The sequence below is a fragment of the Lissotriton helveticus genome, chromosome 5_1 (assembly GCF_964261635.1).
Source record: "Lissotriton helveticus chromosome 5_1, aLisHel1.1, whole genome shotgun sequence".
In the NCBI taxonomy this organism is placed as follows: Eukaryota; Metazoa; Chordata; class Amphibia; order Caudata; family Salamandridae; genus Lissotriton; species Lissotriton helveticus.
This window is the reverse complement of record NC_136065.1, coordinates 147854083-147870045: the sequence shown is the minus strand read 5'-3', so window position 1 is coordinate 147870045 and position 15963 is coordinate 147854083. Positions and strand designations below refer to the sequence as shown.

Here is a 15963-nt window from a genome sequence, read left to right as displayed (position 1 = left end):
TGTAACAGTGAGGCCAAAAGACATCTTTGGAGCCTGGTAAGAGGTGAAGAATTTTGCAGATAGTATTCAAGAATAGACTAACCATACACAACACTGCAGAAGTGCATTTATGAGGACTAACATAAACAAGGGTGTGAGAATAGAAGATTAAACAGGCAAAGATACAAGAGTATTATAGCCTCTCTTTGCCTGAATGAGTGGAGTGCCAAAGGTCGTGAGGAGGCAATTCTTTATAAACTCTCTGTTGGAGGACCCTAGAGAAAGAAATCTAATGTAGAGATGCAGGGTTAGCCACAGAGCACGATGGCTCCTCCTTGAATCAGCTTGCTCAAACTGGGTGGCCATAGGGCATGCAGATGAAGTTTCTGATAGAAATAACTGCCCCACAAACAGGCTATCACCGGATCAGGCTCTGCTGATGCAATTGACCCAGATGCTGCGCCAGGAAGTAGCGGGCGAAGCAGAATACACCCCGTAAGAGAGACAACAGGAGGCCCAACATACTAGATCTGCAATCAGAAATAAAGGGGGTGGGATTGTGACACACCTAGAGGATATAGCTAAGACATTTTTAAGATTCTATGAGAACCTGTGCGACACTGTAGGACAGGAGGACTCATTAGCTGAGATAAATGTACGGGTTTTGCCATGAACACTCAGACTGAGCGACAAAGGCAGTGACATCCTTTCGGGTAGGGAGGCTTCACTTTTACCGAAGGAAGGAAAGGACCCCTTTGAATATGAAATTTATAGGCCCAAATCACTCACAGATGTATATATTAAGATCTTACCCAAAATAATGGTGTCACAAATATATAAGGTGATACAGTCCACCACTGATTACATGTCGGTGGGCTTTGTACGAGGGAGGACCTTAAGAAACTACCTACAACTTCTGAGCACATATTAAGGGATATAAAGACAGTTTAAAGGAGGCGCTCACCATTCCACTAAAGGCAGAAAAAGCTTTTGACCTCGTAGAATGGGGATCCTTTTTCAAACTCTAGAGATGTTTGGAATGGGTGAGGATTTTATTATGAAACTAGCAGCCCGTCCCGACGTTGTCCGGGTATGAATTGCTGCCGGCCAGTAGTATATTGTTTTGTAGGATTTCGTTTTTATAGCATTACTTATCTGTGACAGGCCTGTGAAACGCTCCGATTCACAGTGCACTGCTGATGCACTTAAGAGTGTGCGTTCAGTAGTGTGTGAACTCGAGTTTCCCTACTTTATTTTTCCTTGCAATATTATATAGCACGAACTCGACAACATGGCATGAGCACAATTTACGTTACAGAAGAACACATTCATTTGTGGTAGGCACGGGGAGACAACGTGATTTGCCTGGAATCACAGGATGTTGAGCTGATGCCGAGATTCGAACGTAGCTCCCCAGCTCTAAAGTTCGCAATTCTAGAACTTGTGGCGGGAGGTGTGTCTAAAAGTGTATGTCGGTGCTGGCCATCAATGAGAGAGGCCTGTGCATTTTTCAAATCGGTGGTGAAAAAATATGAGTATGTGGATAGAGATGTGGGCCGCCGTGCCACCAATGTACTTACCGGGGGAGGGTAAGCACCCATTATTCCGCAACTTTCTTTCCGCATACCATCACGCCGCATGCTTTCATTATGAAAGTACCATGACTCCGCAATGCCATTATAACGCATGGCATTACATTTTATATGCTTTACCACGCATACATTTACAACGAAATTCGTTGTAAATGCATGAATGGTAAAAGCATGTTGTTTTTTTTAAATGTTTGAATAAGGTAAGTATGGGTATAGGGGTATATGTTTTGGGGTACTGAGGTATATGTTTTGGGGTGTTTGGGTATTTTAAGGGTTCAGATATAGTTTTGGGTTATGGGGTACAGTGTAGTTTTAGGGTTATGGGATAGGTATGGGTTTTGGGGTACAGGGGTATTTTTAGGGTTCAGGGCTAGGTGTCCTTGGAGTGTCCTTTTTCCCCATGCAACTCAGAATTCTGGCAGGTCTCTGGGTGTAGGCTCTTCTTCCCCTTGTACAGATCCTTCCCTTTGCTGTCAGATTCCTTCTGGGACGAGGGGTATTTTGAGGCTGGTTTCCCACTCCTCTTGCTCTTCCTCTTGCTTTCCCACTTAGGCGTATCCAAATTTCTGCATGAGTCTTCTTTTCCACCTCATCAAAAGTAGAAGGTTTGAGGTCCTTTCCCAACAGGCACTCAACTAGAATGGCAGGACTCACATCTACCTTCTTTAGGCCAGTAAGCCCTCCTTATACAAAACTGACCTCTGCTTTAGGATGAAATGTAACCTCACTAACCTATGGTGAAAACCTGGGATAATCTGCTCTGGGGAAACCTGCCATCAATCTGTGTGGCCATGCTGGCTCCTGTATCTGCCAAAGCCTCTACCTGGGTCTCGTTTACGAGTGGCTACTGCCAGTACTTAAGTCACCATGGTTGGAGGTAACGTGGTCAGGGCTTCAACATTCACTCCACCTACATAGTCCAACCCTTATTTTCCTCTGGGCAAACCTCTTGGGACTGCCCAACAGTGGGAGGTTTTTTGGAACAGACTGAGTCGCCCTTTTTTTGTCCTAGCTAGTGACAGCCCAGGAAAACCTCAGCCTTCAAGTGGTCAAAAAGTTTCTTCAAATTGTACCGACCCTACTTGGGTTTGGAAAAAGCACAGAATCCCCCTTTTGAGTAGACCTTTGGGGTCCTTATAAGAACTCCTTTATTTTATTTTTATTGTTCCCCTCTTTTCCCTCAAGGGGGGCAGAACCCCTATTTAGGGATCACCTCTCTCCCCCCAAACCCAGGACTTTTAAAACACCTTAGTACGCACTTACAAGTCAGCTGAGCAGGGTCACTAGACGCTGGTGTAGCTCTGAAAGACAATAACTTTACATATGCTTCTTCATGGTCAGATTATGTAGCCCATAATAAGTAGTGACTGTAATACCTTTTACCAAGCCCTCAAGTGCCATTATGGAGAAACCTACAAATTTAACCCAGAATTGTTGTGTGTCTTTGTGTGTGTCCCAGAAGTTATTCCTGTACTCTTCAAGTGCGAGACCAAGCTTTCACATAAGGGCATCTTTCATACGAGTGTAGGAATCAGCTACCCCCTCTTCCTGAAACAGGAGTGTATCCCTCCCCAGCTGAGCAGTTCCAATTGGAAAAGCCTAGGCCCTGCTGATGGATTCTAGTGGATACTGTTTTGACCTCCAAGCCAAGTGCTGCTACTGAGGTTCTGGGACCCTTGGCTGTGTCTATGTGTATTCCTCCTAACATGTGGAAAACCTGGTACTTGAACATGTTTGGCTCCAAAGACCTCTGGAGGACCTGAACAAATCTGCCAAGTCAATCTGACAAAGGTGCATTGCAACTTAGCCAAAGATTCAGGTTGCTCACAAAAGGAGCTTTGCTACAACAGCTAATCTGTTTCAGCAGGATGCTGACAAGGAGGTATCTGGTCTCATGGAGCCCTGTCTGACTACAGTGTGCAGCCGTGCCCCACTGGGGGAATCTGGCCCCTCCTCTGGATGAATGACATTCAGAGATATCCAGGATGGTGGACCTAATGATGAACTCGTTACTTTAAGATGGTATGGGAGCGATTTCTTAATCCTGATCCCAGATGAATATCAATGGAGTACTACGGGTGAATTAAAGAAACTTCCTGCATTATATTGGGTTTTCTTTGCATCTTTGGAATACTCCTAAGTGTTACATATAAATACAGTAAATGTATTATGGCACCTGAAGTGAAGACTCTTATGTACAGTTATGTATTTTTATGTGAGGGCATATTGCTGTCATATCATGCTTGGGTCCTTGGGGAATTGTGATCAAGTTTATAGATAGTATATTAAGAGAAGGAAACTGTACCATGGAATCTAAATAATATGCAATCTACACTGATGAATATATCTGTTGAACTTTCAATGTGTAAATATAGAAGTAGCGCAAAACAAATCTAATGTAGTGAAAAGACAAGAGAACTGTATATAAGCCTTGGGTAAAACTATCAGGCACCTAGTGTGGCATATTTTATCATGAGGCTCTTGTTTCGGTGGGGGAAATTAAAAGGTCAATTATTCAAGATTTCTTTAGTCATTGAGAGTACTGGAAACAATGGCTTATAAGACTCCTCTTCACCTTAGCGTAAGCAAATAGTGTTTCCCCAAGATCGAGTTGCTGCATCTCAAATGAAAAACCTCTCTGGTCATTCGCTAAGGTAACCTGTCACATTCATATCACTATTACCAAGACAACATACATTTTATTATGGATAGATTCACAAGTAATTTTATGTAGGCCTCCCTTCCATAAGATTACAAATAATTGAGGATAATTATTTAAACTTTCTCGCAAGTCAACATGTATTTAAAAATGAGACGTTGCATAGGCTGAATAAACTTATGTCAATTAAATCGAATTATATGGTTATAAATAACTTATTTGAAGTTACTTCATTGTTGCTCTTAGTTCATTCAGTATGCATTTCATAAATGTAAATATTCTCCCCTATATAATATTTAACGCATTTCTCAACAATGGAAATCAGCCAGATGTTCAAATTATCCTATGCATTTTGAAATGAAGCTGTGTAGACCAAATATGCAATAAAAAATATTGTGTGGACAAAATATTGTGTCAAGAATATCCAGGACAAAAATATCATGAATGAAAATTTCTATAGGTAAGCAAAGTTTTACTATATATAACTCCACATATATGGTCGTTGACAATATATACATCTTCAAGGTAAGTAGATGAAAAGTTAAGAATAGCAAATCTATACTTAGCTCTTACACTTACCATCTCGATATTTTGGTCCTCGAAAATTTTTACACAATATTCTGTTCACACAATATTTGTGTTTCTGATATTCAGTCAGTGATCCGACATAAAGACATAGTAATCTACAAATATTAAACAAAAGAGCAAAGGACCAAAATAAAGAACAGCGGTGTTATTTCCCTAAGGTAACCAGGATATTAGAAGCTTTGTAATCTGGTTGCATCCCAAGTATTAATACTGCACAATCATACAGGGTTATAGAGCATCCTATTGATGACTAGGATGATACACTTCTCACTCGGGGAAAGGGAGGTCTTACCCTCTGAGTCAGACATATATCTGTTAAATAGTTCTGGTAAATATGTACAGTTACATGGATTTCATGTTTGGGAGATCATGCATCCCATCCTCATCTTATTAGAAATAAATCTGATGGCTTGAAGTGCATCATTTTTATCCCTGTACCTGGATAAGTATTTTTCACTGCATGGAGATTGAGTTCAGCTTTTGTATATCCTGGGATTTTTTCAATGAGCATGTATATCAGTGCAGGGTTCTGTGATATATTTTAATGTTGGTCCCAGTACCAAAGTGAAGCCCAAAAAAAAAAAAAGGAAACAGAAGATCAAAAAGAAACACATAGGCTCAGATTTATGAAGCCTTTGTGTTGCCCTTGCATCGTGCAAGGCAATGCAAGGACAACGCAAAGCCTCCAGTAATATTTACAAAGCCAAACAATGGCCACCTTGCATGGCTCTGTAAAGAAATGTAAGACAACGCATCTGTGTTACATTACATTTCAAATTGGGAGGTATTTCATGGGTGTTGCACAGGAATTCCCATGTCTCACCCATTGATTTTGGCGCATTTCCAAATGTACTACAGCTAGTATACATGGGAATGCGTCAAAATGCTAGCACTGGGGTGGATTTGCTGCATGGTTATGGTGAATAGCATTCGAGTTTGCCATGCCCCCACTACTATGCAACTCAGAATAAGGGCCTTAACAGGCCCCTAAGAGTATAAAGTTTGCGAGCTGACGAGCTCGGGAGCCTGCGCCTTCATGCTGTGAGTGGAACTGGTCCTGAGAGATGAGGCAGCACGCCCTGCAACCTATGAACTTGGCTTTTTTCCCTACTGACGTTTGAGGAATCATGAAACACGTGTCTAGGGATACGAATTGAAACTAATAATACAGCACTGGCTATGAACACTTTGAATTGAGCGAGAAATAATGAACTACATGAACCATCATGAAAGAGGTAATTACGTTGGGACGTGTCTGGTGCGCTCCCACCCCCCTAAGAGTATAAGGTCCTTAACAGCTTAACAACCCTTGTGCCATGCCTTCTTCCACCTCATTGCCAGTGCTATCTGTTTCCTGCTTAGTGCAGTCACTATAACTCGAGAAAGACTCTGAGCGTTATAAAAATGAATACAATTGGGCTTGTAAGTGGTTGGTTACCAACTGGCCAAGACTCTGATGGCCCTATTCACATAGGTAATTCTACACATACAGATTTACTACAAGTACATTTAATCTTACCCTTTTAAATATCTTTTCTACTTTTGGCTAGTCACCATTTACATGTGTAAATTTACACAAAAGTGTCCCCACGGCCCGAAACAAGGGATGGATGTAGGAAACACATCAAATATGACTAAAAGTATTAATACTAGTGACTTTAAATCACATTTGATGTTCTACTCACTTGGCTGAGACCTCCACAAGAGGTATTTTGAAAAATGTGCTACTTGGGCTTAAACTAAGTTGTAAATGGCCTAATCCATGCAGTAGCCACTCAATACACTTAGGGTCTTATTTAGAATTTGGAAGAAGTGTTCCTCTATCACGTTAGTGACGAAGTAACTGTCTGCCAAGCTCTAAATCAGACCCTTAGTGTCCTATCATAATATTGAAACAGCTCAAATAATGGTACAACCTTAAAGCTGGTTGGACCAATCCTGAACATCCTTTCTGCTCACAAACATCAATCTTGCCACTGAAGCAAACTGAGCACAAAGCCACCTCGAATGAGACACAGCATAATGTAAGTACTGAAGACTACAGTGAGATCTACTAAATCAGCATTTCTAGCATGGCTTCTGAACCTTGCTCTGCATTTTGCTTGAGACAATTCATCACAACTCTTGCCCCAACCTCATAAGTGGAACTAATCCATCTCTACTAGAAGGTTCAGTCCCAAAACCATTCATGTAAACTATCAACACTCTGCTGCTAAACACATCTGCAGGGTGGGGTGGTTAGAGGCTCCTGGTGGTTTTAAAGGTGGTTGTCCCTTGCAGCTCATGCCAGTAGGCCCTTATCTTTCACTTCTCTAATCAAATAACACCGGATGCTGCGGTCGCGCGCAGCGGACGCGCCGGCGGCACCACAAAGGCAAGCCCGTCTGCGCCCGTCAGTGCCCTGGAGGCGAACAGCGCCAGCCATGCTGCCGGATCAGCTTCAGAGGAGATTGGTGCTAGGAGGTCTTTCAGTAGAGGGGAACTGCTGGCTTTGGGTAAGGCAAGGTGTGGTGGGGGGGAGAAATGGGGGGTCCTCCAATGTTTACATCGAACGTGTCGTTCATGCCAGTTCCGCTTCAATGCGGGGGCACCTGCTACTACCTTCTGTAATGAGAAGGAAAACAGAGTTAGAGCGGCTCTTATTAACGCACGTTCTATGGTTAAACATGCTTCGGATATATACGAAATTCTCTCAGATGACCTCTTAGATCTTTTATTTATTACGGAAACCTGGCTTCAGGAAGCTTGTGCGCCGGTGGTTGAGCTTGCTATTCCTACGGGTTTTAAAATCGCCAGACTAGACCGTGTGTCAGGGAGAGGAGGGGGGGTTGCTGTGGAGTATAGGGGGACGTGGGCCCTCTCATTTGAGACCACTGTGGGCTTAATGGAAGTGGAGGCGCTGGATTTTTCTATCATCATTTCGCCCCATTTTACACTGGGTGGGACTCTGTTCCATCGGCCCCCTGGCGCCTTTTTGAGGACTTTGGGCGATGTTATCATCCCTCGCTCCCTCCGCTTCTCAAACTTCCTTCTTTTAGGTGATTTTAATATCCATTTAGACTGCCTGGAACCAGCAGGCGCTAGGGAGATCATGGACCTGTTAGATTTGGCCCACCTTACTCAGTGGGTAAAGTCACCCTCTCACCAAGGAGGACACATAATTGACTTGGTGTGTTCTAACTTCGCCTTGTCAGTAGATGACCCCCTTCAGGTGACCTGTTCAGATCATCATCTGGTACAATTTTCCTGGCCAATAGGGAGGCTGCCGCTCACGTCAATACCGGTCTGTAACAACCAAGGTAGAAAGATCGACATTCCGGCTCGCTAGGGTCCTTGTGGAGACCTGCCCAGCGCTTACTTCTGATCTTGATACTGCGGTGGACACGTTTTCCTCTTGGGTCAGTCAAGGAGTGGGTAAGGTGAAAAACCCCCTTCCTCCAGGCGACCGAGACTTGCACCTTCCAAACCATGGTACTCCGGCACACTCAGAGACCTTAAATTGGGTTGCAAATCCCTGGAATGCCGATGGCAGCTTCATTATTGCCCTTTGGCAAAAAATGCTCTTCGGTTAGCGCAGAGGGAATATTACGCAGCTGTCAGGGAAGCTAAAAGGAGCTTTTATGCTGAACGGATAGCAAAAGCCAATAGTAACAGCAAGGAGATTTTTGCTATTGTGAGAGGCTTCTTGGCATCAGCCGCACAACAAACGGCCCTTCCAGCCTCTGCCCATTGGTGCGAGGAGTTGTCTACTTTTTTTGTTAATAAGATACAGGCTATTCAAGATAGTTTGGGGTCGATGGAAGCTGTCTCAGGGGATTGTCCTCTGCCGTCCCCTTCTGATCGTTTGTCATTGGCCCATGTGCTTCGGAACGTTGAGCCTGTAGCCGGTCTGGATATTTTATCTATTCTTAAATCCCTCAAGTCAGGGTCTCCTTCTGATCTGTGTCTGGCCAAAATGCTGGCGGGGTTGCTGAAGTGGCCTACCCGGAGGTCAATAAGATTATTAATTTATCTATACAGTCTGCTGTGGTCCCAGGGAGTTGGAAGCAGGCTAAGCTTCTACCTCTTCTGAAGAAACCTTCCCTTGACCCGGCTAAACTTGTTAGCTATCGCCCCATTTCTCTTCTGCCGGCTTTGGCAAAGGTCTGTGAGAAGGTGATCTTTCATCAGCTGGATGCCTATGTGGAGACGTCTGGCTTTCTCTATCCGGCGCAGTCTGGCTTTCGGGCAACCTATAGTACTGAGACTGCGCTTGTGGAGGTGGCTGAGGCGATTCAGGAGTGCCTGGATGTGGGCGGCACAGCGGCCCTGATTTTACAGGACCTCTCTGCCGCCTTCGATACGGTGCCTCACCATCTACTCCTTGCTCACCTTTCTGACATAGGCGTCGTTGGCGCCGCCTGGGATTGGGTTAAATCGTTTCTGGAAGATCGTTCCCAACAGGTATGGATGCCCCCCTTCTCCTCTACGGGCAAGAAAATGCTCACGGGGCTCCACTTTGACCCCGCTGCTTTTCGATATCTATTTGACCCCTCTGATTGGACATGGGTGCTAAAATAATTGTTTACGCGGACGACACGCAGCTCTTATTCACATGGGAGGATACTGACTCAACTACTGACCTTGCTCGGAACTGTCTCTCAGCTGTATTTAGATGGTTGGCGCAGGCACAACTCAAGTGTAACGAGGACAAGTCCGAGATTCTCTTGTTTGGCCATTTTCCGCCCCCCTTTAGGGATTCGCTATGGCCCTCTGAATATCCTTGTCCTAACTCGGTGGGCGTTCCTGCTAAACATCTCGGGGTCTGGTTTGAGGCGGATCTGCGAGATGCAAATTAAGAAACTCACTGGAGTTTGCTTTGGCGCCCTTAAAGCTCTGCGTAGATTTTTTCCTCTGCTGCCAAGGCCGGCCAAGGAGATAGTCCTGCGGGCTCTTATCCTCTACAGCTTAGACTACGCCAATGCCCTGTATGTCGGTATCCCTAGGTACCTAATACATAAGCTTCAGATCATTCATAATGCCTCGGCGAGGCTCCTGTTTAACATCTCTGGAAGGACCAGTGTCAAACGGCTATTACGTGACCTGCATTGGCTTCCTGTGGCCCAGAGTACAATTTAAGGCTCTCATTCTGGCTCACAGAGCTCTGCATGAGCTGGGACCATTGTATATTAGAAAGCGTTTTTCCTTCTACATCCCTAATAGATCGCTGCGTTCTGCCTCTCTTCGACGGATGGTGATCCCTCGTTTCCGCAGAATGCGGATGGGGGGGCCAGTCTCTGTTTGCGTCCCAGATGCGTCACGTTGTAAGTACCCCCGCACCATGGAGCAGGATTTGTAAATGAGGCGCAAGGGGCTTGTAAATATGCCCCGTAATCGGTCAGTTCAATAGTCATATGCCCAAGAAGTTTGTCATAGAAAAGATTAGGCCAGTCATTTTCTTAGTTCATGCAAGTTCAGCCCTACACTACCTGGTCAACAGCATTGTGGATCAGTGGTGCTGGCTGGTGTGGTCAGCAACTTTACACTCGCAGGTTTCAGCATCAGTGGGAGAGGTCCACAGCAGCTCCCTCTCTCCGCTACCAGCCAGGTCTGTGGTGAAGCTTAGCTTCGGGTTTGCGGCATCTGCGCCAATACAGCCAGGTGTGCTTATCTTCGGCAGTTTAAGTCTCTGGGACGTTACAGGCAAAACTCTGTCTTCTGAGAGTTCCAGCTTCCAGGCCAATGCAGACTCCTCCCTAGTGAATACCTCTGGTGGTAGTGGCAGAACTAAACCTTCAGGAGCCTGCAGCAAACTTGCTGAGCATGTGCTCTCATTCCCTCTCAAAGTAGGGAGACAGGTTTCTAGATGGATTTTCGGCTTTTCCAGCAAATTGCAGACTTCAAGTGATGTCCCTTCACCTCGAGGAGCCTGGCTCTCATGCAGACGCAAGCTCTTGTTTCACAGGTGTCCTTAGAATACTCTGCAGAGCACTCCTTTCTTTGGTCAAGAATACCTTGCAACTAGAACAAAGTGGGATGGTTTGGATCCCACTTTTATATTCATTTTCCAGACAAATATTTCTAAAACGCATATCTAGCCAAAACATTGCAAATTATTATAAAGGGAAAAAGACAAGCATAAAGTCATTGCATGATAGTAGAGGTAGCTGGTTTGTGGACTATTATTGAATTGTGTGCAATGTTCTTAAAAGAGGTGTGTTTTCAGCTCTTTCCTAAATAGAAGTAGCCCTGGGAAACTCCTGGTAGAAACAGTTTTTTTTTTCAAGATCCTGGGTATATAGATTGAAAAGGCCTGCTGCCTGTTGTTTTTTACCTTTTTACACTTCTTAGTCTGATGGTGTAGGTGTGGGTGGTGTGTTAAGAACCTTCAAAGATGGTGAGCTTGTCTGTAAGATAAGCAGGGGTGCGGGACACAATTGTTTTGTAAACAATGCTGCTTTGTTTTGAACACTGAGTTGACTGCAAGGGAAGTCAATGGTGTTCCGTCACGATGGGGGAGATTGATTATATTTCTTCAGGCCCTGGATGAGACTTACTGTGGTATCTAGGATGCCCTTAAGGTGTGCCAGTGTTCAAGATGGGAGGCTAGGGAGCAGCATACCTTCCCCCGGGTGCAAGAGTATGAAGACTTGAACAACAATTCTGAAGTCACTTTCAAGAAGAAAAGGTTCAACTTTCTTTAGAAGAGACAGATGGTACCAAGCTATCTTAGGGCCCAATTTAAATTTAGGCGGTCGGACCGTCTTACACCGGGGCAATTTGAGCATTTTACTTTGTTGCCCTTGCTGAGATCCCTACAGCTAAATTTGGAAATATCTGTCAGGCCAACATACATTTCTAAGTCACAGGAACCACCTTCAAGGCAGTTCCTGTAAATGCATCGTAACCTTGATGTATGGCTCAGTCAGACATAACGGAGCCATACTGCAATGTTACAAAGTTTTTTTTCAAAAACAAAATTGCAAAGTAGGATTTTGTTTTTGAAGAAAAAAAAACAATGGCCCAACCCTCGCCATGGGAGCTATCTCCCATGGCGAGGGGGACATTTTTCTTTTTCTTACAGCCCCTTACAGCTAGGGTTTACTTGGCAATGAAGGGCAGTAACAAATGGCTATACATTTATCCATCTATATAAAGTAGATGCATGGTCATACATCCAATTCTCTTATGGCCCTTACTCCCTCGGACCATTGGAGAAGTTTGGCCATGTCGTCAAACTATGGCCACCATAGTCAAGCTATGGACCACCCACTTTTAAATTTGGCGGGAGGATCATTATGTTGGCGGGAACCGTACTCCATCGCATATGAACCAGGTCCTTACATTTTTTGGCAATGTTTACTTGAAGGTGAGGTCGGTTGTCCATTGTGAATTCAAGTGACTTGTCATTCAGTGAAAGTTGGAGTTTGAAGTTCTCAAGGTTCGTGGAACTGCACCTAATTTTACTGCTTCTTGTTTGTTCTTAGTAACTAACAGGAATTCTGTCTTGGTTGGTTGAACTTCACATATGTGTTGGACTACCAGATCTGGAATTTGTAAATCTTTATGTTGTTATGTGTGAGAAGAGCACTAAGCAGTTCAATTAAGAGGTTAAAGATGAAATTGGATAGTATGGAACCCTGCATGTCTATGCAGCTGATAGGGATTTTTGGGATCTGGAGCTGTCTATATGAACAAAATGAAGTTGGATGGAGATGTAGGTGGAGAACCAGTGGAAAACAATGTTAGGGAATCTGATTTGAGGATCTAGGTGTGTAGGAGGGAGGGATGGTTGACTGGGTCAAAGGCAGCTGATAGCTCCTGCAATACCAGGAAGCAGAGACCAGCTTAATCCGTGTTCAAGAGGGCATCAGCTGTGATGTGTAGGGTACATGTCTCCATGTAGAAGTGACCTGAAGCCAGACTAGTAGTCGTTCAGGACAGGATTAGCATTAATGTAATTCTGGAGATCAACAAAGACTGCTATTTCATTTATCTGACTAACGAATGGTAGGCAAGTGATAGACTAGTAGTAAACAAGGTTATCAGGATCTAGTGTAGGTTTCTTTAAGAGTGAAAGTATCTGGCCTGTTTTGAGAGCTTCTGGAAAGATGCCTTGAGTGAGGGAGGCATTGACAATGGTAAGTAAAGGTGAGAGCACCCTCAGACACAGCTTTAATAAAGGCCAAGGGTAATACAACTTCTTCATAAGAAGAGGCGTTGAGTATGTCACCAACATTTGAAAGAGATAGAGCTTTGAAGGATGACCATTGCATCATTCTACGGGAAGGGTAAGTGTAAGAGATGAAGCAGACTTGGTGTTGTCAATGTTTTCTGGGATCCTCTGTATTTCTCACCGAAGAAGAGGTTGATGCCATTGCACTTTTCTGTGGAGAGAGGATCATGTGGATACGGCACAGGGGGATGCAGTGCTGGATTGTCTTGAAAAGCACTCAGCTTTTGTTGGTGGCGAAATTGATATTGACTTGTTTTGTAGAGTGTGCGAATGTAAATGGCATTCTGGCGCCGTCTACTGCACTGAATGGGGAATGATTGCAAAACTCACTTACTGCTTACATCAATTTATATGGGGCAAGAGAATAACCACTTTTTAAGCAGTTTCCTGAAACTAAAAAAAAAATTAGACTGGCCTCTCAGGTGTTCAGGTAGGTTATTTGACAGTTGTGCTGAGGACTGAATATAACTCCTACTTCCCCAATTCTTTCTTTTGATTTTACGGACATTGACTGTCCTATAATTAGTCGAATGTAGCGTCCTACGAGAACTGTACCAAGAAAGATGTTTTTTTCAAATAGACTAGGCCATACCTATATAGGGTTCTATGAGCAAGACATAAGGCCTTGTACCAGACTCTTTTCTTCACAGGAAGCCAGTGAAGCTCTGGTAATTTCCCAGACACTGGCTTGAACTTTGGAATTCTAGTTAACAGTCTGATGCTGCATTCTGTTTTTTCAAGTTTTTCCAGAGAACTCTGGGAATGCCTAAATATAAGGCATTTCTATAATGCAGCCTCAATAACACCAAGGCTGTGACCACAGATTTTTGGAGTTTAAAGGGGATAAATGGAAGAATCATACTTATCTTACGCAACAGAGGAAAACATGATGAGGGGAGTTTGTTAATCTGTGCGTTGAAGGACAAACTGAGATCAAAGATTATTCCCAGATTCCTGACAGAAGATACTGGAGTGGGAGGAGAGCCAAGCGTCTGGGGCCACCAGGATTGATCCCAGGAGACAAACTCCTTGCCAAAAAGGAGAACCTCAGTCATAGCCATATTAAGCCTAAGACGGTTATCGTTCATCCATTGTTCTATGGCTCCTACACATGCATTGAGGCGGTGTGCCGTCTCATCAACATCATTCGAGTTACACACACCAATTTGTGTGTCATCTGCATATGCTACTGGAGCAAAACCAACTGACAGACTTAGTCTGGTCAGGTGGGGTCATATAAATGTTGAACAGCGTGGGCATAGCGATGAGCCTGAGGGACCCCACATGGCAGTGTGAAGGACTTAGAAACCAAGTCCCCCAAGGCCACTCGCTGTTCTCTGTGTTTAAGAAAGGAACAAAACAGCTCCAAAGCTGAACCTCCAACTCCAATTGCTATCAAGCGATCTAGCAAGACCGCATGGTTAACGGTGTTGAAAGCTGCCTATAGCACCAACAGACTCATGGTCGCCACCACTCCGATATCCAAGGCACCTCTCAGCTCCTCAGCAGCCACAACAATGGCAGCTTGGTGCTGTGATTTGGCCTGAAACCAAATTGCGCTGAATTTGGACAGTGCTATGTTCATAGGCCTCCGGGTAGTTATGCGCTATACAAGTGCAATTTTTCATTTCATTTCATTTCATATGTTTTTCAAGGATCTTAGCTGGAAAGAATTACATAGAAATAGTACAATAGTTCTTCCCATCTTTTAGATCTAATGAAGGTTTCTTCAACAGTTGGAGAATGGAGGCCTTTTTCCACTTCATAGGAAAGAGCCCGGAATCCACTACGGAGTTGAATAGCATAGTAAAGGGGAGGAGAAATAACCTCAGTAATCTCATGAACAATTTTCGGGGGCAAGGGTCAGACAAGGACGCAGATTTTGTTTGGTCTTAGAGTTAAGCTACTCTTTCCTCCATAAGCAGGGTAAACGTAACTAAGGTATTTTTACCAGGAATTGCACAATTGGATTTCAGGGACAAAACTGAAGGCCTGTCTTTACTATGTAATTTGCGATGGATTTCCTCCACCTTATTTTTAAAGAAACACTTAAGTTAGTCACAGAACAGCTGACAAGGGACCATAGTGCGTGAGAATGAGGGGTGAAAGGTCCCAATCCCTTACTGGCCGTATATTGAGCAAAGGTCCCTCTTTTTTGTCAAGCTTGCCCTTGACAGGGGAAAACCCCAAACCCCCTATTGTAGAATAGTTTGAGAAAGGTATGTCAAGGCAAGATTTGTTTCTTATAGTTTTCATTTCACAAAATTTTTATTGAGAGAGAAGGAGTAACAAAGAGCATTACAGTCTTGAGCATATATCAGGCATGGTACAGATATTTGACGAAAGCAAAAACAAAACAAAAGGAGGAGGAAGTAAATAAAGAAATAAAGGACATTGGACAATGCATCAGTACACTGTGAAGGTGTCACAACAACAAGAGGTGTAAATTAACAGTACAATTTATTAAGAACAGAATCTTGGGAAGGGGAGCAAGGAATCCTGAGAAAAAGAATGCATCAGCAATGAATACTATGGGGTACTGATAGAGTGATTTCGAGAGAGGTGCGTATGTACATCAGACAATCACGGGGGCTTGAAAAGGTCGAAGTGAGCATCGAGTGAGGACCATAGTTTCCTATGTGGGGGACGCCAGGGTGTAGAGGCAAGAGCTATGTTATCGGCTCCTCTAAGATTTGAAATCCAATTAAGCCAATGGGGGAAAGAGGCTTTACCTGTGTCCTTCCAATTATTCAATATGATTCTAACCGCCGCCGTCAGAAGTAGGTCAAGTAGGGCTTTGTCATTTTCATTGAGAGCGACGGCTTTGGTAAATCCCAGGACTAAAGTTGCAAATTCTCTCGGGAGAGAAATATGTAGGGCTTTGGTAATGAACTCAAAGATTCTATCCCAGTAGGCGGTGACACGAGGGA

General features: G+C 43.9%; 1 protein-coding gene across 2 annotated transcripts in view; it reads right to left on the bottom strand.

Moving 5' to 3' along the window:
- PPP1R26 (protein phosphatase 1 regulatory subunit 26) overlaps positions 1 to 15963 on the bottom strand; it is a 120889-nt gene that overhangs the window by 29765 nt on the left and 75161 nt on the right. The gene's annotated exons all lie outside the window — the stretch shown is intronic.